Source organism: Salmo salar, chromosome ssa21 (assembly GCF_905237065.1).
Source record: "Salmo salar chromosome ssa21, Ssal_v3.1, whole genome shotgun sequence".
Taxonomy (NCBI): Eukaryota; Metazoa; Chordata; class Actinopteri; order Salmoniformes; family Salmonidae; genus Salmo; species Salmo salar.
In genome coordinates, this window is record NC_059462.1 from 4,170,460 (window position 1) to 4,197,769 (window position 27,310).

At 42.9% G+C, this 27,310-nt stretch overlaps 1 protein-coding gene and 1 pseudogene across 3 annotated transcripts in view; both read right to left on the reverse strand.

Annotated features, from left to right (window-relative positions):
* The window catches only part of nalcn (sodium leak channel, non-selective), a 357,726-nt gene that overhangs the window by 206,041 nt on the left and 124,375 nt on the right, over window positions 1-27,310 (reverse strand). The gene's annotated exons all lie outside the window — the stretch shown is intronic.
* LOC123729552 (vimentin-like) lies at window positions 1,094-2,020 on the reverse strand (annotated as a pseudogene).

Here is a 27,310-nt window from a genome sequence, read left to right on the forward strand (position 1 = left end):
AAAAGGGGGGAGGCTTGCAAGGCGAAGAACACATCCCAACCGTGAAGCACGGGGGTGGCGGCATCATGTTGTGGGGGTACTTTGCTGCAGGAGGGACTGGTGCAATTCACAAAATAGATGGCATCATGAGGCAGGAAATTAAATGGATATAGTGAAGCAACATCTCAAGACATCAGTCAGGAAGTTAAATCTTGGTTGCAAATGGGTCTTCCAAATGGACAATGACCCCAAGTGTACATCCAAAGTTGTGGCAAAATAGCTTAAGGACAACAAAGTCAAGGTATTGGAGTGGCTATCACAAAGCCCTGACCTCAATCCTATAGAACATTTGGGGGCAGAACTGAAAAAGTGTGTGCGAGCAAGGAGGCCTACAAACCTGACTCAGCTACACCAGCTCTGTCAGGAGGAATGGACCAAAATTCACCCAACTAACTGTGGGAAGCTTGTGGAAGGCTACCCGAAACATTTGACCCAAGTTAAACAATTTAAAGGCAATGCTACCAAATACTAATTGAGTGTATGTAAACTTCTGACCCACTGGGAATGTGATGAAAGAAATAAAAGCTGAAATAAATCATTCTCTCTACTATTATTATGACATTTCACATTCTTAAAATAAAGTGGTGATCCTAACTGACCTAAGACAGGGAATTTTTACGAGGATTAAATGTCAGGAATTGTGAAAAACTGAGTTTAAATGTATTTAGGTAAGGTGTATGTAAACTTCCGACTTCAACTATACATAGAATTCAAATAATTTACCAACATCGGTCAATTGGTTGTTTAAAAACCGAAAATTACTGACATTTTGGTTAAACGCTCAGCACTAATTGTAACTCTATACTCCAGTAAATGTCAAGCTCAAATTCAGATACTTATTATATCCATAAAGTAAGAAGGGTAAGGAAATTAGACCACAAATGCTATGGTTCCCATAGTTAAATATATATTAAATATGTGTAAACCAGTGTTTATTTTGCAAAGGTCAAACTTCTCTGGCTAGTTAGTATACATTCATGTAAACGTCCTCAGTTTTGTTACTTGGTAAGAGGTTGGCAGGCATGGTCAAGGAAGCGGACATATGGGGCTCGACTCAGGTGGTGTGTTGCTTAACATCCCCTCCCGAGATGCCCAGCCTGGTCTCTTCTCAATCCAGCAGCTCCCTGTAAGTGATCTCTGTGTCCAGCTTCAGCTTGATGTGAAGCATCTCCTGGTAGTTCTTCAGGAAATTGCTCATCTCTAGCTTGGTCCTGCACAGCTCGTTTTCCAGGTGGGCAATGATGTCCTCTAGCGCACCAACGTTGCCCAGATGGGCATTCTCCATGTTCTCCAACTGCATCTCCATGGCAGCGTTCTGGGCCCTCAGCCCGTCGATCCGGTTCTGGAAGTCTGTCACCTGGTTGTGGAAGGTGGTGATCTCCTCCTTCATGTTCTTCATCTGGTCCTCCTTCTTGCCAGAGACGTCCTTGAGCTTCTCAAAGTTGCCCTTGTACCACTTCTCCTCCTCCTGGACGTTGCGGGCCATGGCAGCATTGATCTCCATTCATGTTTGGCACAGGTAGGCAGCCAGGGCTTGTCTGATTCCAGCTTGGCAGTCACCTTGGAGTCCTCGATCTACTTGAGGAGGTCAGCCACCTCCTTATCATGGAGCTTCTTGAGGAACTGGATCTCGGCCACCAGCTTCTCTACGTGCCTCTCTAGGTCGGCTCTCTGCAGAGCTCCTCCTCCAGTTTCATCCTCCACACCTCCACCTCCTCCTCAATGTAGCTCCGCTCGATGTCCACCGCTCCCTTCTCCTGGGTCAGCGCCTCAATTAGATCCCGTATTTCCTTGAGTTTGAGCTTGTACTCTTCCCCGATGCCGCTGGGGCCCCCCTAGTAGATGCACTTCAGCTGGAGCATCCACGGCTGACTGTGGTGCCTGGGCAGTGGGATGGAGATGGGTTTAGTTGCTGCTGGGTCATGCTGGAAGAAGATCCACTCACGGCCAGGGTCTTGGAGCAGGAACCATTACCTCTCATGTTTGCAGTGTGGAGGACAATTGTTGTAGGATCTGGAGGTTTGGTTGCTGTAGGATCTGGTTCAAATGTAGAATCTGTTTGCTTGTGTGTTGAGAATAGTTCCACCACCGAGGAAGGCTTGTTTCCCTTTGCTGGTCAACCTTGCGCTCACAAATCGCCAGGGGGATAGAGTGGGGTCTGAAATGATTGACACCCTTGATAAAGATGTGCAATAATGACTTTATAAAATAAATAATAAAAATACAGAGCTGTATTGTATACTAAAAAGAATGGGAAATTATACTATTTTAAACTAATACAATTTCTCAGAGAAAACATTTTTTTTCTCAAAAAAGGTAAGGTTGAGAATTACATTGACACCCCTAAAGATTGTTCTAAATAAAGCAGTCAAAAGTTTAGTTCTTGGTCCCATATTCCAAGCATGCAATTACTACAGTCGTGGCAAAAAGTTTTGAGAATGACACAAATATTAATTTTCACAAAGTCTGCTGCCTCAGTTTGTATGATGGCAATTTGCATATACTCCAGAATGTTATGAAGAGTGATCAGATGAATTGCAATTAATTGCAAAGTCCCTCTTTGACATGCAAATGAACTGAATCCCCCAAAAACATTCCCACTGCATTTCAGCCCTGGCACAAAAGGACCAGCTAACATCATGTCAGTTATTCTCTTGTTAACACAAGTGTGAGTGTTGATGAGGACAAGGCTGGAGATCACTCTGTCATGCTGATTGAGTTCAAATAACAGACTGGAAGCTTCAAAAGAAGGGTGGTGCTTGGAATCATTGTTCTTCCTCTGTCAATCATGGTTACCTGTAAGGAAACACATGCCGAAATCATTGCTTTGCACAAAAAAAGGGCTTCACAGGCAAGGATATTGCTGCCAGTAAGATTGCACCTAAATCAACCATTTATCGGATCATCAAGAACTTCAAGGAGAGCGGTTAAATTGTTGTGAAGAAGGCTTCAGGGCGCCCAAGAATGTCCAGCAAGTGCCAGGACCATCTCCTAAAGTTGATTCAGCTGCGGGATCGAGGCACCAACAGTACAGAGCTTGCTCAGGAATGGCAGCAAGCAGGTGTGAGTGCATCTGCACGCACAGTGAGGCGAAGACTTTTGGAGGATGGCCTGGTGTCAAGAAGGGCAGCAAAGAAGCCACTTATCTTCAGGAAAAACATCAGGGACAGACTGATATTCTGCAAAAGGCACAGGCATTGGACTGCTGAGGACTGGGGTAAAGTCATTTTCTCTGATTAATCCCCTTTCCGATTGTTTGGGGCATCCGGAAAAAAGCTTGTCCAGAGAAGACAAGGTGAACGCTACCATCAGTCCTGTGTCATGCCAACAGTAAAGCATCCTGAGACCATTCATGTGTGGGGTTGCCTCTCAGCCAAGGGAGTGGGCTCACTCACAATTTTGCGTAAGAACACATCCATGAATAAAGAATGGTACACATCCTCCGAGAGCAACTTCTCCCAACCATCCAGGAACAGTTTGGTGACGAACAATGCCTTTCCAGCATGCTGGAGCACCTTGCCATAAGGCAAAAGTGATAACTAAGTGGCTCGGGGAACAAAACATCGATATTTTGGGTCCATGGCCAGGAAGCGGGTGGACAAACAAAAACCCACATATTCTGACAAACTCCAAGCATTGATTATGCAATAATGTGCTGTCATCAGTCAGGATGTGGCCCAGAAGTTAATTGACAGCATGCCAGGGCGGATTGCAGAGGTCTTGAAAAAGAAGGGTCAACACTGAAAATATTAACACTTTGCATCATCTTCACGTAATTGTCAATAAAAGCCTTTGACACTTATGAAATGCTTGTAATTATACTTCAGTATTCAATAGTAACATTTGACAAAAATATCTAAAGACACTGAAGCAGCAAACTTTGTGAAAATTAATATTTGTGTCATTCTCAAAACTTTTGGCCAAAACTGTACATCAAATTTGTATTTCAGATTATTTTGTGCCCAATAAACATTCACGGTAAATAATGTATTGTGTCATTTTGGAGTCACTTTTATCGTGAATAAGAAAATAATATGTTTCTAAACACATCTATATTCATGTCGATGCTACCATGACTATGGATAATCCTGAATGAATCGTGACTAATGATGAGTGAGAAATTTACAGAGGGTCAAAGATCATACCCCCAAGACATGCTAGCCTCCGCTGTTATTGGTAATGGTGAGAGGATAGCATGCCATGGGGGAATGATCTTCATGATATGATGCACAGACAGAGACGAGAGATAGAAAGAAGGAAGGAAAGAGAGATGGACAGCTCTGTAGCTCCCGAGTGATGAGGAACAAGTGGAATGGTTGTCTGTTGATCTTCGTCTCCTGGCACCTATATGGCTATATCAAATCAGGCAGCTCCGGGGTTGGCCACGCACGCACACGAACACACACAGTAGTTGGGATTGAACGTGACAACGCAGTTTGACATTTCCAGCTATCAGACGCTCTCCCCCCACGGATGTTTGGGCTGAAGGGGAGTGTGTGATTGTGAGTATGCGAGTGTAAGTCTTACACTATTAACTGAGGGAGTGAAGGCTATATTTTTACCTCTGTAAATCAGTCTGCCGGTCTCCCAAACATTCACTCACACACACACACACACACACACACACACACACACACACACACACACACACACACACACACACACACCCTCTATTACCTCTGTCTGCCTGCTCCCCTGCCTTCACCAGTCACCCACCCTGGATAGAAGAGCTCTATTGTCTATCCCCCCTATCTTTACTTCATCTATAAAAAGACATACAGAAACACTGTCATACACCCGAGGTGACATGGCCTACTTTGAGAAGCCGTAAGTGTCTGTGTGTGTGTGTTCACATTGGTGTGTCTGGTAAAGCTGGGCAATATGGGAGCGGGATGTCAAAATGAATTTAACAGCCCCAATTGTGAGACATGATAGCTCTTTCACTCCGTTTGATGCTATCTATTTTGCTTCCCCACATGTTGGAGGGTTGCTTATTAGTGCCACTTCTCATGAGTCTTTGAAACGTCAGGTGTACGCCCACACCGACGCCCACACCCATACACAGCTTCTCGTGCCTTGGCAACATCAGGTGCTAAGGCTGACAGACAATTAGTGTATGTTTTGGCAGGAAGCCTGGAAAAATGTCACTTTTCAGCCTCGAATCAAACAGCAAAAGGAGGACGGCTCCTTAAGACATCTCACATGTAGCCTCGAGCATCTTCACAGCACAATATTTACTTTCAAATGAATGGAACAATTCAAACCTAGTGCGATCCTAGAGAGTTGCCCTTAAGCCCTTATAAATCAATTGGAAAAGCAGTGAAATTAACCAATATCAAATACAAAACTGCTACACGACAAAATGTCAATAGTAGTGGTTGCATAGATTAGATATCTAGATATTTCTGTACAAGTAGATAAAAGGCAACCTCTTCATATACACTCAACAAAAATATAAGTGCAACATGTAAAGTGTTGGTCCCATGTTTCAGGAGCTGAAATAAAAGACCCAGAAATGTTCCATATGCAAGAAAAATCTTATTTCTCAGAAATGTTGTGCACACATTTGTTCACATCCCTGTTTGTGAGCATTTCTCCTTTGCCAAGATAATCCATCCACCTGACATGCGTGGCATACCAAGAAGCTGATTAAACAGCATGATCATTACACAGCTGTACTTTCTGCTGGGAACAATAAAAGGCCACTCTAAAATGTGTAGTTGTCACACAACACAATCAAATCAAATTGTATTTGCCATATGCGCCGAATACAACAGATGTAGACCTTACAGTGAAACGCTTACTTACAAGCATTAACAAACAACTCAGTTTAAAAAAAAAATGTGTTAAGTAAAAAATAAGAAATCAAAGTAACAAATAATTAAAGAGCCGCAGTAAAATAACAATAGCGAGGCAATATACAGGGGGTACCGGTACAGAGTCAATGTGCGGGGGCACCGGTTAGTCAATGCCACAGATGTCTCAAGTTTTGAGATGTCTCAAGTTTTGAGGGAGTGTGCAATTGGCATACTGACTGCAGGATTGTCCACCAGAACGGTTGCCAGAGAATTGAATGTTAATTTCTCTACCATAAGCCACCTCGAACGTTGTTTTAGAGAATTTGGCAGTACTTCCAACCGGCCTCACAACCGTAGACCACGTGTAACCACGCCAGCCCAGGACCTCTACATCCGGCTTCTTCACCTGCGGAATCGTCTGACATCAGCCATCCGGACAGCTGATAAAACTGTGGGTTTGCATAACCGAAATATTTCTGCACAAACTGTCAGAAACCGTCTCATTGAAGCTCTTCTGCATGCTCGTCGTCCTCATCAGGATCAGGATCTTCGGCATCGTAATCGCCTTCAGTGGGCAAATGCTCACCTTCGAAGGCCACTGGCACACTGGAGAAGTGTGCTCTTCATGGTTGAATCCCGGTTTCAACTGTACCGGGCAGATGTCAGACAGCGTGTATGGCTGTATGGCTATGTGTGGGCGAGCGGTTTGCTGATGTCAACATTGTGAACAAAGTGTCCCATGGAGCGGTGGGGTTATGGTACGGGCAGGCATAAGCTACGGACAACGAATACAATTGCATTTTATCGATGGCAATTTGAATGCAGTGACGAGATCCTGAGGCCCATTGTCGTGCCATTCATCCGCCACCATCACCAGTTCCTGCAATATCCAGCAACTTCGCATAGCGATTGAAGAGGAGTGGGACAACATTCAACAGTCAACATTCAACAGTTCACAATCAACAGCCTGATCAACACTGAGTGAAGTCGCACTGCATGAGGCAAATGTTGGTCGCACCAGATACTGACTGGTTTTCCGATCCACGACCCTACCTTTTTTTGAAGGTATCTGTGGCCAACAGATGCATATCTGTATTCCCAGTCATGTGAAATCCATAGATTATGGCCAACTGAATTCATTTCAATTGACTGACTTCCTTATATGAACTGTAACTCAGTAAAATCTTTGAAATTGTTGCACGTTGCGTTAATATTTTTGTTCAGTGTAATATGTGAATAATATTATTTCATCGGGCCTTAGTTACATGTGATTCCTCTTTTATTACAGGTTAGCCTAATAATGCTCATGTCAGTCAAGAATAATCCCCTTGTCTTGCGACAGGTGGTGTAACTCCCACGTGAAGCTAATCCCTCAAATGACAGTGCAGAGGTAGTTGTGGTTTTTGATGTAAGACTATGGAAAAAGCCAGCAGCATCATCAACAAAATGTTGTCCGTGTCTCAAAGCATTGAGCCCAAACACAAACTTTTTAATCTCTGGCACATTTTTTGGCTGGAGCCCGCATTGCTTTCGTTGCTAATTCCTAACTTTGGATATGTGTGCATGCCTATCAAAGTAAGTGCCTTATTACGTTATCCTTATAGTTTCTGTATATCGTGTTCTCGTTTCTACTGTAGCATACCATATGTATGTATGGCACATAATGTATGCACTGTTTTATTAACTTTTTCAAGTACAGGTGACAAATCAAGCATTCCAATTCTTACATACAGTTGAAGTGGTAAGTTTACAAACACTTAGGTTGGAGTATTTTAAACTCGTTTTTCAACCAATCCAAAAATGTATTGTTAACAAACTATAGTTTTGGCAAGTCGATTGGGACATCTACTTAGTGCATGACTGTAACGCCCTGGCCATAGAGAGGGTGTTTTGTTCTTTATTTTGGTTAGGCCAGGGTGTTACATTGGGTGGGCGTTCTATGTTCCTTTTTCTATGTTTTTGTATTTATTTGTTTTGGGCCGTGTGTGGCTCCCAATCAGGCACAGCTGAAGCTCGTTGTTGCTGATTGGGAGTCACACATAAGGAGCATGTTTTTCCTTTGGGTTTTGTGGGTAATTGTATTTTGTTAGTGTGTTTTCCTAACAGAACTGTTTGCTGTCGTCTTTTGTTTATTTTTGTAGTGTTCTCTTTTTCATTAAAACACTAATGATGAACACATCCTCCGCTGCGTATTGGTCCACCTTTTCCGACGATGACTTCTCTGTTTCATCTGACGACGAAGACAGCCCTTACGGAGACAAAAGTAATTTTTCCAAAAATTGTTTACAGACAGATTATTTCACTTATAATTCAGTGTATCACAATTCCAGTGGGTCAGCAGTTCACATACACTAAGTTGACCGTGCCTTTAAACAGCTTGGAAAATTCCAGAAAATGATGTCAAGGCTTTAGAAGCTTCTGATAGGCTAATTGACATCATTTGAGTCAATTGGAGGTGTACCTGTGGATGCATTTCAAGGCCTACCTTCAAACTCAGTGCCTCTTTGCTTGACATCATGGGAAAAATCTAAAGAAATCAGCCAAGACCTCAGGAAAAAAATGGTAGATCTCCACAAGTCTGGTTCATCCTTGGGAGAAATTTCCAAACGCCTGAAAGTACCACATTCATCTGTACAAACCATAGTACGCAAGTATAAACACCAAGGGACCGCACAGCCGTCATACCGCTCAGGAAGGAGACGCGTTCTGTTTCCTAGAAATGAACATACTTTGGTGTGAAAAGTGCAAATCAATCCCAGAACAACAGCAAAGGACCTTGTGGAGGAAACAGGTACAAAAGTATCTATATCCACAGTAAAATGAGTCCAATATCGACATAACCTGAAAGGCCGCTCAGCAAGGAAGAATGATGCCTTCCCTGTGGCTCAGTTGGTAGAGCATGGTGTTTGCAACGCCAGGGTTGTGGGGGTTCGATTCCCACGGGGGCCAGTAGGGGAAAATATATATATATATATATATAATAATAATGTATGAAATGAAACGTATGTATTTACTACTGTAAGTCGCTCTGGATAAGAGCGTCTGCTAAATGACTAAAATGTCAAATGTAAATGTAAGAAGCCACTGCTCCAAAACCGCCATAAAAAGCCAGGCAACAGATTGCAACTGCACATGGGGACAAAAATAGAACTGTTTGGCCTAATGACCATCATTATGTTTGGAGGAAAAAGGGGGAGGCTTGCAAGCCAAAGAACACCATCCCAACCGTGAAGCACGGGGGTGGCAGCATCATGTTGTGGGGGTGCTTTGCTGCAGGAGGGACTGGTGCACTTCACAAAATAGATGGCATCTTAAGGATGGAAAATTATGTGGATATATTGAAGCAACATCTCAAGACATCAGTCAGGAAGTTAAAGCTTGGTCACAAATGGGTCTTCCAAATGAACAATGACTCCAAGCATAGTTCCAAAGTTGTGGCAAAATTGCTTAAGGACAACAAAGTCAAGGTATTGGAGTGGCCATCACAAAACCCTGACCTCAATCCTATAGAAAATTTGTGGGCAGAACTGAAAAAGTGTTTGCGAGCAAGGAGGCCTACAAACCTGACTCAGTTACACCAGCTCTTTCAGGAGGAATGGGCCAAAATTCCCAAGTTAAACAATGTAAAGGCAATCCTACCAAATACTAATTGAGTGTATGTAAACTTCTGACCCACTGGGAATGTGATGAAAGAAATAAAAGCTGAAATAAATCATTCTTTATACTATTATTCTGACATTTCACATTCTTAAAATAAAGTGGTGATCCTAACTGACCTAAGACAGGGACTTTTTACTAGGATTAAATGTCAGGAATTGTGAAAAACTGAGTTTAAATGTAGTTGGCTAAGGTGTATGTAAACTTCCGACTTCAACTGTAGATTGCAATGGACACATATGATGAGTGTAATTTTTTTTTTTTTTTAAGGTTATACTGATTATGAGCTAATGCTCAGCTAATTGCAAGCTATGTGTGGTGCCATGTTTGTTGACATCATGCAATGCATTCTGGTTGCTACCTAAACGTCTGTCAAACCAAAGATGTTATAACAAAATGAGGTGAAGGGATGGTTCACTCGTCTTTTGTGTAAACTTCCAGAAGTTAATGATGGAAGTGAATGGTTGTAGAAGACACACCCCCTTCCACATGCATACTATCCAACTCATCTTGTAACCTACAGCGACGCGCACAAACTACCCAATGTCAGATTACTTTAAAAAAATGTAAGTGTTTTACTCAATTATTTTGATCACTGGTGAGGTCACCCGTGATGTGATGAATTGTAAATAGTAATTACCTAGTTCATATTATGGTTTCTGTCACCCGTGAGATGGCTAAATATGACAGCTTGTGTTAGGTCACTCTTTCCTCAGTTAGCACATTTGCTAATGTAGATTTAATTTTCTGGTTTGGATGAGATTTGTGTTATACTGTCGCTACTTCTGTGAATGTCTGAACATTGAATCCAAAAATAAACTACTCACATTGAGGACATACCGTTGTGAAGACTGTTTGTGCAAAATGTTTCCGTGAAAAAACAGTGTGGCCAGCTCAAACGCTGACTCGTGTCAACTGTAACTTGATATTCTAAATAAGCGTTAGAATCACACCGGTTTTAGTGTATGCTGCAGGGACCACTGTAGAATGATCTCACCTGTGTGTTTGTACGTGTTAATATGAAACAGACAAACAGAAACTGCCCATTTAAAAAACTTGTTGGTGCAAAAAGATTACAATGAAAGTAATGGCCTTTCCCCTTCAGAATATCTACCCATCCCCATTATAGAACATAGTCTACCCCCATTCTAGAATACAATGCCATTTTAGAAGAGGATCAGCTAGATTTCCGATGGTGCCGTAATGCAAATTCCCCCTCCAATGCAAAGCAGCAACAGAAAGACATACAGACCATGGTGGCATCTTTTCCTGCTGCTTCTGCTAGCTCAGACTAACAAAAAGGAAAACTGGCACACTAGATAGCAAAAATTGGCACTCTAGACTGGCACATTACTGGCACAGTGAATAGCTAGGCCTATTGTACATTACTGGAACGCAGCATGTGGGAGAGGTATCACACAGGAAATGTTACCAACAGCCGAGATGCCACAGTGAGTGAGTGAGTGAGTGAGTGAGTCTCTGTATGATTGCTAATGAGGCGGGGTAATAGAGCTGGAACCAGGAAGAGTTAGGGGTCAGTGTTGCAGGCGGAACAGACTGTACTGAATCAATAACCCCTGGGGCTGGGTTATCCATAGTACTGTACTTATTATTTCCGGGTCAGGGGGATGGGGGCTGAGGCTGAAGACTGGGGCCTATGGGCAAGGGAATGGGGGCCAGGGCTCTTGGCTGGGGCCTGGGGGTGGTGAGTGTTAGGCAGCCTCACCTCGACCCGTATTGGAACACTGGTTCAGAATCCACAGAAGAAACCATTTGGAGTTCCATCTTTGTTTCACATTGCAAATGTAGGACAACTGTCTTGTCAGTCTGTCTGTCAGTCAGTCCCACATTTTTATCCTTAACGTTTGTTAGGTATACAGAGATTCATCAACTTAAGCCTCTCTCAATGTCTCTGGGTTAAATGCGGAAGAAACATTTCAGTTGAATACATTCAGTTGGATAACTTGTGTAATGTAAATGTAATGTAATGTAATGGATAACTTACTAGGTATCCCCCTTCCCTCTCTTACTCTCTTACTCTCGCACTCCTCTCTCACTCACTCTCCCTCTCCAACCACCCTCTCTGTGCAGACTCTGTCATAGTTATGCCAATTGTAATTATGGTTTGGGAAAAAGCCAGAGGCTAATTAGCATGTACGAGGCCTGTGGAGAGAGAGACAGGAGACCCCATTAACCTCTTGTACCTCATCGCCACTAGGAGACTCGCTGCTGTTAACAATACATTTACATAACAACTAACAACAATGTGTTGTAGGAATAGTGCTCGGGATTTGTCCTGACTGCATGGCCTTACCAGGACCCTAGAAACCACTAACTAAATCTTTATCATGGTCAGGCCACGTGGTTAGGTAAAAGCTCCTGCCCCTAAATGTACAGTGCCTTCAGAAAGCATTCACACCCTTTCACTTTTTTACACATTTTGTTGTATTACAGCCTGAATTTAAATGTTTGTCACTGGCCACACACACAATAATCCATAATTTGAAAGTGGAATTCGTTTTTTTTTAAATTTGTACAAATTAATTGAAAATGAAAAACTAAAATGTCTTGAGTCAATAAGTATTCAACCCCTTTGTTATGGCAAGCCTAAATAAGTTCAGGAGTAAACATGTGCTTAACAAGTCACATAATACGTTGCATGGACTCATGCAATAATAGCGTTTATCATGATTTTTGAATGACAACCTTATCTCAGTAACACACACACACAACATTATCTGTATAGTCCCTCAGTCGAGCAGTGAATTTCAAACACAGATTCAACCACAAAGACTAGGGAGGTTTTCCAATGCCTCACAAAGACGAGCACCTATTGGTAGAAAAAAGCAGACATAGAATATCCTTTTGAACATGGTGAAGTTATTAATTACACTTTGGATGGTGTATCAACACACCCAGTCACTGCAAAGATACAGGCGTCCTTCCAAATTCAGTTGCCGGAGGGAAAGGAAGCCGGTCAGAGATTTCACAAAGGAGGCCAACGGTGACTTTAAAACAGTTACAGAGGTTAATGGCTGTGATAGGAGAAAACCGAATGGATCAGCAACATTGTAGTTACTCCTCAATACTAACCTAAACATGCATCCTGTAAGGCAATACGGCACTAAATTAATACTGCAAAAAAATTGATAAAGCAATTCACTTTTTGTCCTGAACACAGTGTTATGTTTGGGGCAAATCCAATATAACACATTGCTGAATACCACTCTCCATATTTTCAAGCATAGTGGTGGCTACATCATGGAATGGGTATGCTTGAAATCGTTAAGGACTGGGGAGTCTTTCAGGATTAAAAAAATAATGGAATGGAGCTGAGCGCAGGCAAAATCCTAGAGGAAAACATTGTATAACTTCTTTGGACTAGGGGGCAGTATTTTGACATCTGGATGACAAGCGTGCCCAAAGAAAACGGCCTGTTACTCAGGCCCAGAAGCTAGGATATGCATATAATTGGTAGATTTGGATAGGAAACACTCTAAAGTTTCCATAACTGTTAAAATAATGTCTGTGAGTATAACAGAACTGATATGGCAGGCAAAAACCTGAGGAAAATCCATCCAGGAAGTGGGATTTTTTGATGTGGGTGGTTTTCAATTGAATGCCTATTGAGTATCTAATGGGTTAGGACCCAGATTGCCATTCCTATGGCTTCCACTAGATGTCAACAGTCTTTAGACATTGTTTCAGGCTTGTTTTCTGAAAAATGAAGGAGAATGAGACCGTTCTGTCAGGGGACTGGGGAAGCATGAAGTGCTGGTTTGCGCGCGTGAACGTGTGCGTACCCTTCGTTGTTTTTCCTTTCTATTGAATACACTATTGTCTGGTTGAAATATTATCGATTATTTAGACAATTGACAACCTAAGGATTAATTATAAACATCGTTTGACATGTTTCGACTAACTTTACTGGTACTATTAGGATGTATTCGTCTGCATGTTTTGACCGCCTTTGAGCCAGTGGATTACTGGACAAAATGCACCAACAAAACTGAGTTTTTGGGATATAAAGAGACTTTATCTTACAAAATTAACATTTATTGTGTAGCTGGGACTCTTGTGACTGCAACCAGCTGAAGAGCTTCAAAGGTAAGTGATTAATTTTATTGCTATTTCTGACTTTCGTGACTCCTCTACTTGGTTGGAAAATGTTTGTATGCTTTTGTAAGCGGGGCGCTGTCTTCAGATATTTATTTGCATGTTATGCTTTCGCCGTAAAGCCTTTTAGGATTACCTAAAACACAAGGCCAAATCTACATTGGGGTTGCTTACTAAGAAGATAGTGAATCTTCCGAAGTGGTTGCAAGATGGCGTCGACAGAAGTGGCAGCTCTGCTTCTAGATCCTAAGCAACTTTGCAGTATTTCGTTTTTATGTGTGTTATTTCCAACATTATTAGGCCAGAGGTTTTTTTGTCTTATTACATACAGTCGTAAAAAACTTTTGGATATCAGAGCGGCGGTAACTCACCAGCATTATGACCAGGAACACGACTTTGCCGAATTGGATCCTTTGCTCGTACCCCCCAGGGCAATGTAACTTATCCCAGAGGTTGCTCCAAGACACTGCCAGTGGAGAAGAGGTATTTGGAGTGGACTTCTAATCCGACTGAGGAGGCGTGCACACCATCTACCGCTTCTGAGTATATGACTCGCTAAAGTTCAGTCTCTGGACAATAAAGTAGAAGAGCTCAGGGCGAGGATTTCTTTCCAGAGAGACACATCAGGAACTGTAACATACTCTGTTTAACGGAATCATGGCTCTCTCGGGATATACTGTCCCATCCATACAGACCGCTGTGTTCTCAGTACATCGCGCAGACAGGAATAAAGAACACTCTGGGAAGAAGGACGGTGGTGTATGTTTCATGATTAACTACACATGGTCTGATTGTGATAGCATACAGAAACTCAAGTCCTTTGGTTCACCCGACCTAGAACACCTTACAATCAAATGCCGACCACATTACCTTCCTAGAAAATTCTCTGTGGTTATAATCACAGCCATGTATATTCCACCTCAAGCCAATACCACGATGGCCCTCAAGGACCTACACTGGACTTCATGCAAACTGGAAACCACAAATCCTGAGGCCGCATTTATTGTAGATGGGGATATTAACAAAGCAAATTTGAGGAAAACGCTACCGATGTTATATCCACAGATTGACTGTAGTACACACTCTGGTAAAACACTCGAACACTGCTACTCCCCCTTTCAAAATGTCTACAAGGCCCTCCCCTGCCTTCCCTTCAGCAAATCAGATCACAACTCTATTTTTCTCCTCCCTTCCTATAGACAGAAAGTCAAACAGGAAGCACCCGTACTGAGGTCTATTCAAAGCTGGTCTAACCAATCAGAATTCATGCTTCAAGATTGTTTTGATCCCGCAGACTGGGATATGTTCCGGGTAGCCTCTGAGAATAACATTGACGTATACACAGACACGCTGACTGAGTTCAATAGGAAGTCTATAGTGGATGTTGTTCCCACTGTGACAATTAAAACCTACCAAAACCAGAAACTGTGGATAGATGGTAGCATTCGCGCAAAACTGAAAGCACGAACAACCACATTTAACCATGGCAAGGTGACTGGGAATATGGCTGAATACAAACAGTGTAGTTATTCCCTCCGTAAGGCAATCAAACAGGCAAAATGTCAGTACAGCGACAAAGTGGAGTCACAATTCAACGGCTCAGACATGAGACGTATGTGGCAGGGTCTACACACAACCATGGATTACAAAACGAAAACCAGCCACATCGTGGACAACGACGTCTTCCTCCCAGACAACCTAAACACCTTCTTTGCCCACTTTGAAGATAACACAGTGCCACCAACGAGGCCCGCTTCCAAGAACTGTGGGCTCTCATTCTCTGCGGCCGACGTGAGCTAGACATTTAAGCGTGTTAACCCTCACAAGGCTGCTGGCCCAGACGGTATCCCTAGCCGCATCCTCAGAGCATGCGCAGACAAGCTGGCTTGAGTGTTAACCTGTTAGGGCTAGGGGGCAGTATTGACACGGCTGGATAAAAAATTCAACACCATAGCACCGTCCAAGCTCATCATTAAACATTGGCCCTGGGTCTGAACCCCGCCCTGTGCAACTGGGTCCTGGACTTCTTGCCGGCCCACCCCAGGTGGTGAAGGTAAGAAACAACATCTCCACTTTGCTGATTCTCAACACAGGGGCCCCACAATGGTGCGTCCTCAGCCTCCTCTTGTACTCCCTGTTCACCCATGGCTGCGTGGCCACGCACACCTCCAACTCAATCATCAAGTTTGCAGACGACACAACAGTAATAGGCCTGATTACCAACAATGATGAGACAGCCTACAGGGAGAAGGCGAGGGCCATGGCGGAGTGGTGCCAGGAAAATAAACTCTCCCTCAAAGACTTCAAAACAAAGGAGCTGATCATGGACTTCAGGAAACAGCAGAGGGAGCACACACCTATCCAAATCGACAGGACCACAGTGGAGAAGGTGGAAAGCTTCAAGTTCCAAGTACACATCACTGACAATTTGAAATGGTCCACCCACACAGAAATTTGGCTTGGCCCCTAAGACCCTCACAAACTTCTACAGATGCACAATTGAGAGCATCCTGTCGGGCTGTATCACCCCCTGGTACGGCAACTACACCGCCCGCAACCGCAGGGCTCTCCAGAGAGTCATGCAGTCTGCACAATCCGTCACCAGGGGCAAACTACCTGTCCTCCAGGACACCTACAGCACCCAATATCACAGGAAGGCAAAAAAAAGATCAAGAAGGACATCAACCACCCGAGTCACGGCCTGCTCACCCCGCTTTCATCAGGATGGCGAGGTCAGTACAGGTGCATCAAAGCTGGGACCGAGAGACTGAAAAACTGATTCTATCTCAAGGCCATCAAACTGTTAAATAGCCATCACTAGCTGGCTACCGCCCAGTGACTCAGCCCTGCAACTTAGAGGCTGCTGCCCTATTTACATAGACATGGAATCATTGGCCACTTTAATAATGGAACACTAGTCACTTTAATAATGTTTACATACTGCTTTACTCATCTCATACAGTTCAAGTCGGAAGTTACCATACACGTAGGTCGGAGTCATTTTTCAACCACTCCACAAATTTCTTGTTAGCAAACTATAGTTCTGGGAAGTCAGTTAGGATATCTACTTTGTGCATGACAAAAGTAATTTTTCCAACAATTGTTTACAGACAGATGATTTCACTTATAATTCACTGTATCACAATTCCAGTGTGTCAGAAGTTTACATACACTAAGTTGACTGTGCCTTTAAACAGCTTGGAAAATTCCAGAAAATGATGTCATGGCTTTAGAAGCTTCTGATAGGCTAATTGACATAATTTGAGTCAATTGGAGGTGAACCTGTGGATGTATTTCAAGACCTACCTTCAAACTCAGTGCCTCTTTGCTTGACATCATGGAAAAATCTAAAGAAATCAGCCAAGAACTCAGAAAACAACATTTGTAGACCTCCACAAGTCTGGTTCATCCTTGGGAGCAATTTCCAAATGCCTGAAGGTACCACATTCATCTGTACAAACAATAGTACGCAAGTATAAACACCATGGGACCATACAGTCGTCATAACGCTCAGGAAGGAGACGCGTTCTGTCTCCTAGAGATGAACGTACTTTGGTGCGAAAAGTGCAAATCAATCCCAGAACAACAACAAAGGACCTTGTGAAGATGCTGGAGGAAACGGGCACAAAAGTATCTATATCCCCAGTAAAACAAGTCCTATATTGACATAACCTGAAAGGCCACTCAGCAAGGAAGAAGCTACTGCTCCAAAACCGCCATAAAAAAGCCAGACTACGGTTTGCAACTGCACATGGGGACAAAGATCATACTTTTTGGAGAAATATCCTCTGGTCTGATGAAACAAAAATATAACTGTTTGGCCATAATGACCATCGTTATGTTTGGAGGAAAAAGGGGGAGGCTTGCAAGCCGAAGAACTCCATCCCAACCGTGAAGCACGGGGGTGGCAGCATCATGTTGTGGGGGTGCTTCGCTGCAGGAGGGACTGGTGCACTTCACAAAATAGATGGCATCAAGAGGATGGAAAATGATGTGAATATTTTGAAGCAACATCTCAAGACATCAGTCAGGAAGTTAAAATTTGGTTGCAAATGGGTCTTCCAAATGGACAATGACCCCAAGCATACTTCCATTTTTGTGGCAAAAATGGCTTAAGGAAAACAAAGTCAAGGTATTGGAGTGGCCATCACAAAGCCCTGACCTTAATCCTATAGAAAATTTGTGGGCAGAACTGAAAAAGTGTGTGCGAGCAAGGAGGCCTTCAAACCTGACTCAGTTACACCAGCTCTGTCAGGAGGAATGGGCCAAAATTCACCCAAATTATTGTGGGAAGCTTGTACAAGGCTACCTGAAATATTTGACCCAAGTTAAACAATTTAAAGGCAATGCTACCAAATACTAATTGAGTGCATGTAAACTTCTGACCCACTGGGAATGTGATGAACGAAATAACAGCTGAAATAAATCATTCTCTCTACTATTATTCTTACATTTCACATTCTTAAAATAAAGTGGTGACGCTAACTGACCTAAAAGAGGGAATTTTTACTTGGATTAAATGTCCGGAATTGTGAAAAACTGAGTTTAAATGTATTTGGCTAAGGTTTATGTAAACTTCCGACTTCAACTGTATGTACATACTGTATTCTATTCTACTGTATTTTATTTAATGCCACTCCGACATTGTTTGTCCTAATATTTATAGATTTGTGTGTATTGTTGTGAATTGTTAGATATCACTGCACTCTCTCTCAGAGCTAGGAACACAAGCATTTCACTACACCCGCAATAACATCTTCTAAATATGTGTATGTGACCAATAACAAGTTACCGTTTTGACTTGAAAATCTATGGCAAGACCTGAAAATGGTTATGGTTGTCTTGCAATGATCAACAACCAATTTGACAGAGATTGAATAATTATGGGCAAATGTTGCACAATCCAGATGCGAAAAGGTCTTAAGAGACTTACCCAGAAAGACTCACAGATGTATTGCTGCGAAAGGGGCTTCTACAAAGTATTGACTCAGTGGTGTGAATATTTATGTAAATTAGATCAATAAAAATAAATTAGTACAGATATATTTTATTTAACCTTTATTTAACTAGGTAAGACGTAATTGTCAATACATTATCTAAAAACATGTTTTCTATTTGTCATTATGGGGTATGGTGTATAGATGGGTGTGAAACATTTTGAATTCAGACTGTAACTAAATGTGGAATAAATCATGGGGTATGAGTACTTTCTGATGACACTGTATTCTCACAGTGTGTGGTTATTTTGCCAAACAAGAAATATCCACAACACCTACAACCCAAAACAACAAACTATTTTGAGTAGTAAACTCGGTTAGACAGCTTCATGTCAGGTTAGGAGTTGTACAGGACAAGTTCACACTTCTTGGGGGCTCATCCGAGATTGTATGTACATTGGCATCAATGGCAACCAATCCCATCACTGAGATGATACATGTCATGGCTATTTCTGTTCCAAGCTATTTCTGTAGCAGTCATCACCTCATCAGGGAACTCTACAGTGTCCTGATCTGGTTCCAGAATGAGCAGGTGTTTTCACAATAACCTGCTGCATCGCAGTGGACCAATAGTCAGACGGAAAGACGGGCACGCGTAGAGACAGGTAGATGGACGGACGGACAGTGAGATTGACAGATAGACAGAGAGACAGTCAATCACACATGGATCGACCAAAAAACAAACAAACAATAAGACAAAAAGGCATACAGACAGACAGAGAGAGAGAGAGTGAGAGAAGGAAGAATGAACAGACTGACAGGCATGCATGCACATGTACAAGCAGGAAAACAGACAGACTGACACACAAATGTAGACTGACAGAAAAGACAGACAGCGCAGGTAGAGCCCACCTGCCAGCCCTAGAATGTTCTAATCGCATGATGACCAATTACTCTAAAGGCTGCCAGAGCGGAAAACAACAGCACACTTCAATTCCCCCGCAAACATACAGAGACAGCATATCCTCGAGTTTGAACTGCACTGTCTGCCTGTCAACTCTCCACAATTCTCGTCTGAAAGCAACGGGTGTGATTGCTCTTCAGATGCCAGGTAATTATGCCCACCCACAAATGGCAGTCTTACACTGAGAATTTCCCGAAATAGTGCTGTCGATCCATGTGTGATTGACTGTCTCTCCGTCTGTCTGTCAATCAAATCAAAGTTTATTTGTCACGTGCATCGAATACAACAGGTGAAGACTTTACAGTGAAATGCTTATTTACAGGCTCTAACCAACAGTGCAAAAAAGGTATTAGGTGAACAACAGCTAGTAAAGAAATAAAACAACAGAAAAAAGACAGTGAAAAATAACAGTAGCGAGGCTATATACAGTAGCGAGGATATAACAGTAGCGAAGCTACATACAGGCACCGGTTAGTCGGGCTGATTGAGGTAGTATGTACATGTAGATATGGTTAAAGTGACTATGCATATATGATAAACAGAGAGTAGCAGCAGCGTAAAAGAAGGGTTGGGGAGGGGGGGCACACAATGCAAATATTCCGGGTAGCCATTTGATTACCTGTTCATGAATCTTATGGCTTGGGGGCAAAAACTGTTGAGAAGCCTTCTTGTCCTAGACTTGGCACTCCGGTACCGCTTGCCATGCGGTAGTAGAGAGAACAGTCTATGACTGGGGTGGCTGGAGTCTTTGACAATTTTTAGGGTCTTCTTCTGATACCGCCTGGTGTAGAGGTCCTGGATGGGAGGCAGCTTAGCCTCAGTGATGTACTGGGCCGTACTCACTGCCCTCTGTAGTGCCTTGCGGTCGGAGGCCGAGCAATTGCCGTACCAGGCAGTGATGCAACCAGTCAGGATGCCCTCGATGTTGCAGCTGTTTCCTGAGGGGGAATAGGCTTTGTCGTGCCCTCTTCACGACTGTCTTGGTGTGTTTGGACCATTCCAGTTTGTTGGTAATGTGGACACCAAGGAACTTGAAGCTCTCAACCTGCTCCACCACAGCCCCATCGATGAGAATTGGGCGTGCTCAGTCCTTTTCCTGTAGTCCACAATCATCTCCTTAGTCTTGGTTACGTTGAGGGATAGGTTGTTATTCTGGCACCACCTGGCCAGGTCTCTGACATCCTCCCTGTAGGCTGTCTCGTCATTGTCGGTGATCAGGCCTACCACTGTTGTGTCTTCTGCAAACTTAATGATGGTGTTGGAGTCGTGCCTGGCCATGCAGTCGTGGGTGAACAGGGAGTACAGGATGGAACTGAGCACGTACCCCTGGGGGGCTCCAGTGTTGAGGATCAGCGTGGCAGATGTGTTGCTACCTACCCTCACCACCTGGGGGAGGCCCGTCAGGAAGTCCAGGATCCAGTTGCAGAGGGCGGTGTTTAGTCCCAGGTTCCTTAGCTTAGTGATGAGCTTTGAGGGTACTATGGTGTAGAAAGCTGAGCTGTAGTCAATTAATAGCATTTTCACATAGGTGTTCCTTTTGGCCAGGTGGGAAGAACAGAGTGCAAAGAACAGGCCCAGGACGTACTGGATGATGGAGGCACACTGGAGGGAGAGCGCGAGGAGCAGGCACAGGACGTACTGTGCTATGGAGGCGCACTGGAGAGAGAGTGCGAGAGACAGGCACATGCTCACCACAAAAAGCACGGGGAGTTGACTCAGGTCTCACCCCTGGCCCAGCCAAACTACCTGTGTGCGGGGGCTGCCTCTCGTTCTTCCCAGGTAGGCTCCGGTATCTATCGATTACCTGGCCCCAGGTCCAATTTCTCCTCTCCGTCCACTCACTATGTGACCAGGTGTCCATTTCAGCCCGGGCACGCCGCTTGATCCAATCATGGTGGGTAGTTCTATAACGAGGGTTGTCGAAAGGGGACCAAGGCGCAGCGTGTAGAGTGCTCATATTTACTTTATTAATGAAACACTTAACAAAAACAACAAAACGACCACCAACAGTTCCGTCAGGTAACACATCCAAAACGGAAAACAACTACCCACAAAAACCCCATAGACAAACCCCAATTTAAATATGATCTCCAATTAGAGACAACACGAACCAGCTGCCTCTAATTGGAGATCATCAAAACTCAACCTAGAACTAGAAAACCAGAACAAAACATAGAAACAAAAAACATAGACTGCCCACCCATATCACACCCTGACCTAAATAAACAGAAAAACACAACTCTCCTAGGTCAGAGAGTGACAGGGATGTTGGCCTTGTCGGGTGTTCAGAGAATGTCCTGTGCGTCCTGCTTGTTGAAGAAAGAATCTTTGTCTAATCCGAGGTGAGTGATCGCTGTCCCGATATCCAGAAGCTCTTTTTTGCTGTAAGATACGGTTGCAGAAGCATTATGTACAAAATAAGTTACAAATAACCCGCAAAAAAACACATAATAGCACAATTGGTTGGGCGCCCGTGAAACTGCTGCCATGTCTTCCGGCACCATTAATCTCACTGATCGTCCGTCTACCTGTCTCTACGCATGTCCGTCTTGGTCAAAAGTAGTGCACTAAATAGACAATAGGTTGCCAATTAATTGGGACACCGGCTTGGAAACATTGACCTGTGAGGGGAGTCTACATGCTACAGTAACTGTAAACTATCCACTACCCCAAAAACAGTGTGTGACTCTTTTTGACCTTGAAAGATAAAAGTTGACCCATAACCTCTTTTCGGTCTTATGTTCCAAAATTTGAAATTGTGTTTTTTACATTGAATAAAAGTAGAGCTTCAAAATTTTATACCATACAATGCAGTTGAGCAACAATGGGAAATGAATGATGCTTTGAAAGTTGACAAACCTTGTAACCCCACTTTTGAGAAAATGTCACTTTAATGTTTTGGTACCTAGTGAAGAGCTCTTCTTTGTTTAGATCCATTCAGCATCGTTCACACCCTCTTAAGCAGTAGCTCATCCCATAAACTCAGAGCACTGTCAGATTGTCCGTTCGTAAATTCATAGCTTTTAGCTCTCGGAGCGTTCAAAACGCACACTGGACGGTCTGGCCGAAGAGTAGGATTGATCCAAGCGTTCTGTCCTAACAGCAGCAGTCAAGCACCCAAGCTAACTGGCTAACATTGGCTAGATTGCAAGCTACTTCCAAACACAAATGAGAGAGCAGCTCACTCTGACCCTTTTACTCTCCCTAGCAGAACTGGTTAGGCTGTTTTTATGTTATCCAGAGCGTTGGTGACTGCAACTGTGCTGCTGGCAACAATTCAATTACACTTTATTGCCAACGTTTACTGACACCGGCCATATTCAATGGATGATAAGCGTTTGTAAATTTGTCAGTTACACTCTACGAGTGTGCTCTGAAATCAGAGTAGATAGCCAGAGTGAATTTACCAGTTACATCTATCAACAATTGTCGCAGTAACATCTTGAACATTCTACTGAAATGGTTACTTGCATAGTGGAGTCTTTTGTTTAAACATGTAGCTAGTTAAACAATTAACCATAATCCCAACTCATGTCGTTACTACCCTGCATGAAAATGCAGGAAGCTAACGAACCAGGTTACATATTAGCTAGCTAACATTAGGCTATAAATAGGAAAGAAAATGGCTCTGAGATATTTATCTATTTTCATTATTTATTTAACAAGTCAGTTAAGAAAAAAATATTATTTACAATGACGGCCTACCAAAAGGAAAAAATGCCTCCTGCGGGGACGGGGGCTGGGATTAAAAAATAAAAATATATATAGGACAAAACACACATCACAACAAGTGAGACAACACAACATTACATAAACCAAAGACAACAACACAGCAAGGCAGCAACACATGACAACACAGCATGGTAGCAACACAACATGACAACAACATGGTAGCAGCACAACATGGTAGCAGCACAACATGGTGGCAGCACAAAACATGGTACAAACATTACTGGGCACAGACAACAGCACAAAGGGCAAGAAGGTAGAGACAACAATACGTCACGCGAAGCAGCCACAACTGTCAGCAAGAGTGTCCATGAGTCTTTGAATGAAGAGATGGAGATAAAACTGTCCAGGTTGAGTGTTTGTTGCAGCTCGTTCCAGATGCTAGCTGCAGCGAACTGAAAAGACGAACGACCCAGGGATGTGTGTACTTTGGGGACCATTAACAGAATGTGACTGGCAGAACGGGTGTTGTATGTGGAGGATGAGGGCTGCCGTAGATATCTCAGATAGGGGGGAGTGAGGCCTAAGAGGGTTTTATAAATAAGCATCAACCAGTGGTTCTTGCGACGGGTATACAGAGATGACCAGTTTACAGAGTATAGAGTGCAGTGATGTGTACTATAAGGAGCATTGGTGGCAAATCTGATGGCCGAATGGTAAACAACACTTAGCCGCTCGAGAGCACCCTTAACTGTCGATCTATAAATTATGTCTCCATAATCTAGCATGGGTATGATGGTCATCAGAATCAGAGTTTGTTTGGCAGCTGGGGGTGAAAGAGGAGCGATTACGGAAATAAAGTGTAGATTTAACTTTAGCCTGCAGATTTGATATGTGCTGAGAGAAGGACAGTGTACTGTACTTGTATGAGGTGACTACCTCAAGCTCTAAACCCTCAGAGGTAGTAATCACACCTGTGGGGAGAGGGGCATTCTTCTTACCAAATCAGATGACCTTTGTTTTGGAGGTGTTCAGAACAAGGTTAAGGGTAGAGAAAGCTTGTTGGACACTACGAAAGCTTTGTTGTAGAGCATTTAACACAAAATCTATGGAGGGGTCAGCTGAGTATAAGACTGTATCATCTGCATATAAATGGATAAGAGAGATTCCTACTGCCTGAGCTACGTTTTTGATGTAAATTGGGAAGAAAGTGGGGCCTAGGATTGAGCCTTGGGGTACTCCCTTGGTGACAGGCAGTGGATGAGACTGCAAGTTTTCTGACTTTATACACTGCACTCTTTGAGAGAGGTGGTTAGCAAACTAGGCCAAAGACCCCTCAGAGACACCAATTCCTTTGCCGACACACAAGAATGGAATGGTATACCGTATCAAAAGCTTTGGCCAAGTCAATAAAAAAAGCAGCACAACATTGCTTAGAATCAAGGGCAATGGTGACATCATTGAGGACCTTTAAGGTTACAGCGACACATCCATAACATGAGCAGAAACCAGATTGCATACCAGAGAGAAAACCATAGACATCAAGATAGCCAGTCAGTTGATTATTGACAAGTTTTTCCAACATGTTTGATAAACAGGGCCTATAACAGTTAGATCAGCTTGATCTCCCCCTTTAACCCTTTCATGCGTTGAGTTCCAAATATCTCTAATGGTCACCCCAACGTAAGTTTTTTTTATGCACGTGATATTAGAATGTTCTCTCCATTCCAGAATGTGATTGTTACACAACAGTACATTTCATCCGCGCTGCCTTCAAACCAAGGCACGCAGTCTGTTTTTATTCATAGGCTGTTTTCAACTTGTCAATTTCAAATCATTTTCGAACAAATTTTTATTTCCTAACCGTTTGAATTGAGGTGTGTTCCGCCTCATTCATTCACATCAAAGTAGTCCTTTTGACTTGCGCATCATGCGTCAGAACAGGATCTGCACACACGTGTTCACATTTTCCGTCTGTTGCCTGCATCGTAGTCATTGTTGTTTTCATTACCAATAATAACTTTGGAAATGTGTGTGTTTCTATCAAAGTAAGTGCCTTATTACGTTATAATAGTTTCTGTGTGTCGTGTTATACTGTTTCTACTGTAGCTCACTGTGTGTATGGAGCACAATATATTTGTGTATATTCCTTATAACTGCAGACTCGCGTGGTAAGGTTAATCGTTTCATAACCTTTATGGTGTTATATTCAATCGTGCTTATGTAGCGGGCTACATTCTTCTATTAGCGCTGTAAAACTATGCTAACGTTAATTGCGTCAGAAGTATTGGTTTGTAATTTGAAGCTACCCTGGAAAAATATCTTCTTGTACCACTTCGTTGTTTTCCAACTGCATTCCACAAAGCTGTTTATCATGTCCGCCTTATCCACTGCCCCCATTTTGAGATTATAGTCAAGAACACAGTCTGGTTTGATTTTTAATCTCGTTTGATCTTTCTCTCACCCGTCAGGTGGCCCACCTTCCCTGTGGCTGACATGGTTGCTGTATGGACAGTGGAGAGGACATGGATGTCTTGTTTATCATGCCACTTTACTGCCAGCTGTTGACATTTCTTATTTTGTTTAACGGGTCATTTAGGATGGCAGTAGCATTGTTGATGAAATGCAGTCATCGCAGCAGAACTAGGAAGCGGTTTTGGAAAAAGAGGGTGGCAAAGAAGGGAGTTGCAAACATAGGATCTGTGCTCCAGTATTCTCTTAGGGAGTTCTTCTTTACTATCCCCATGAGAAGGACTGTCACCAGGAAGGTATACATTTCACTAATTGTGGTTGTCCCTCCCACTCCTGGCTCTCTCTTCTCCTGTAGCTCCAAGGCATGGTGATCGGTCTCTACTATGTCTACCACCAGCTCCTCTGCCAGAAACAACTTGAAGCACTCTGCCTCAGATGGAAAAGGTAAGGGGCGTTGCACTCCAGACTGGGACTAATCAAAGCAAACAGCAGGGCCAAGAGGGGTGAAATGGATGTCAGCCTTCCAGTTACCACAGAACTCCTGTACTTCATCCACTGTCGGTCTGCCTCCATCACCACCAGCGTCGTCAAAGGGAACTGGGACTTTGTCAGGGACAAGGGGTCCTCAGAATCAGAGTTCTCAATGGCTGGGGGGCAGCTCCTCACCGGCACCGTCAGAATCTGATTCCTGACTTTCATACTCAGACTCATTGTCAGAATAAAAAAAAATATCTAGAATTTCCGTGTTTGTGAGTTGTCTCCTTTTGAAAGACATTGCTAATGCTACATCTTAGCTCACTAGCTACATACATAAACAACAATAAATGGCTCAGAGTGGGAGTGAGAGGTTACGTGATTGACTGCCGGCACGCGCCATTTGAATAAATAAATCACTATCAGAAAATGTTTTCTGTGGTAATTATTGATATATTTACTGTTTTATTCACATGTTTTCAAGTATCGGTGATAAATCAGGCATTCCAATTCTTGCATGGATTGTAATGGGCACATATTATGTGTGTAAAATACTTTTTTGAAGATTGTACTGATTATGATGAGCTAAGCTAATTCCAGCTATGTGTATGGAGCCATGTTTGTTGACATACAATGCATTCTGGGTTTCACGTAATCGTCTGTTGGACCAAAGATGCTATAACAAAATGAGGTGAGTAAGGGTTCACTCCTTTTTTGAGAACTTCAGGAAGTGAATGGTGGGATGTGAACCATGGTAGACGACATACCCCTGCAAAAGGCATACTATAAACAGACCAAAACTCATCTGGTCTTCTTATTATCTTTGGTTTCTGTGAGGAAAAAAAGCATGGCTGCGCGCTGAAACTAATCATCGTCGGATTACTTTCAATTTCTAGAAAGTGTTTTACTAAATTATTTTGATCAATGGTGAGCTCACCTGTGATGTGATTAATTATAAACTGTAATTGCTATTAGCTAATTCATATTGTAGTTTATGTCAGCCGATAGTTATAAAAATATGACCACTTGTGTTACGTCAATCTTTCCTCAGTTAGCGCTAGGACAAATGTAGCCTACATTTGTTCAGTTTGGATTAATGTGTTATGCTATAGATTATTCTGTGAATGTCTGAACACTGCATCCAAAAATAAACTTCTCACATTCTGGACATAACTTTGTAAGGA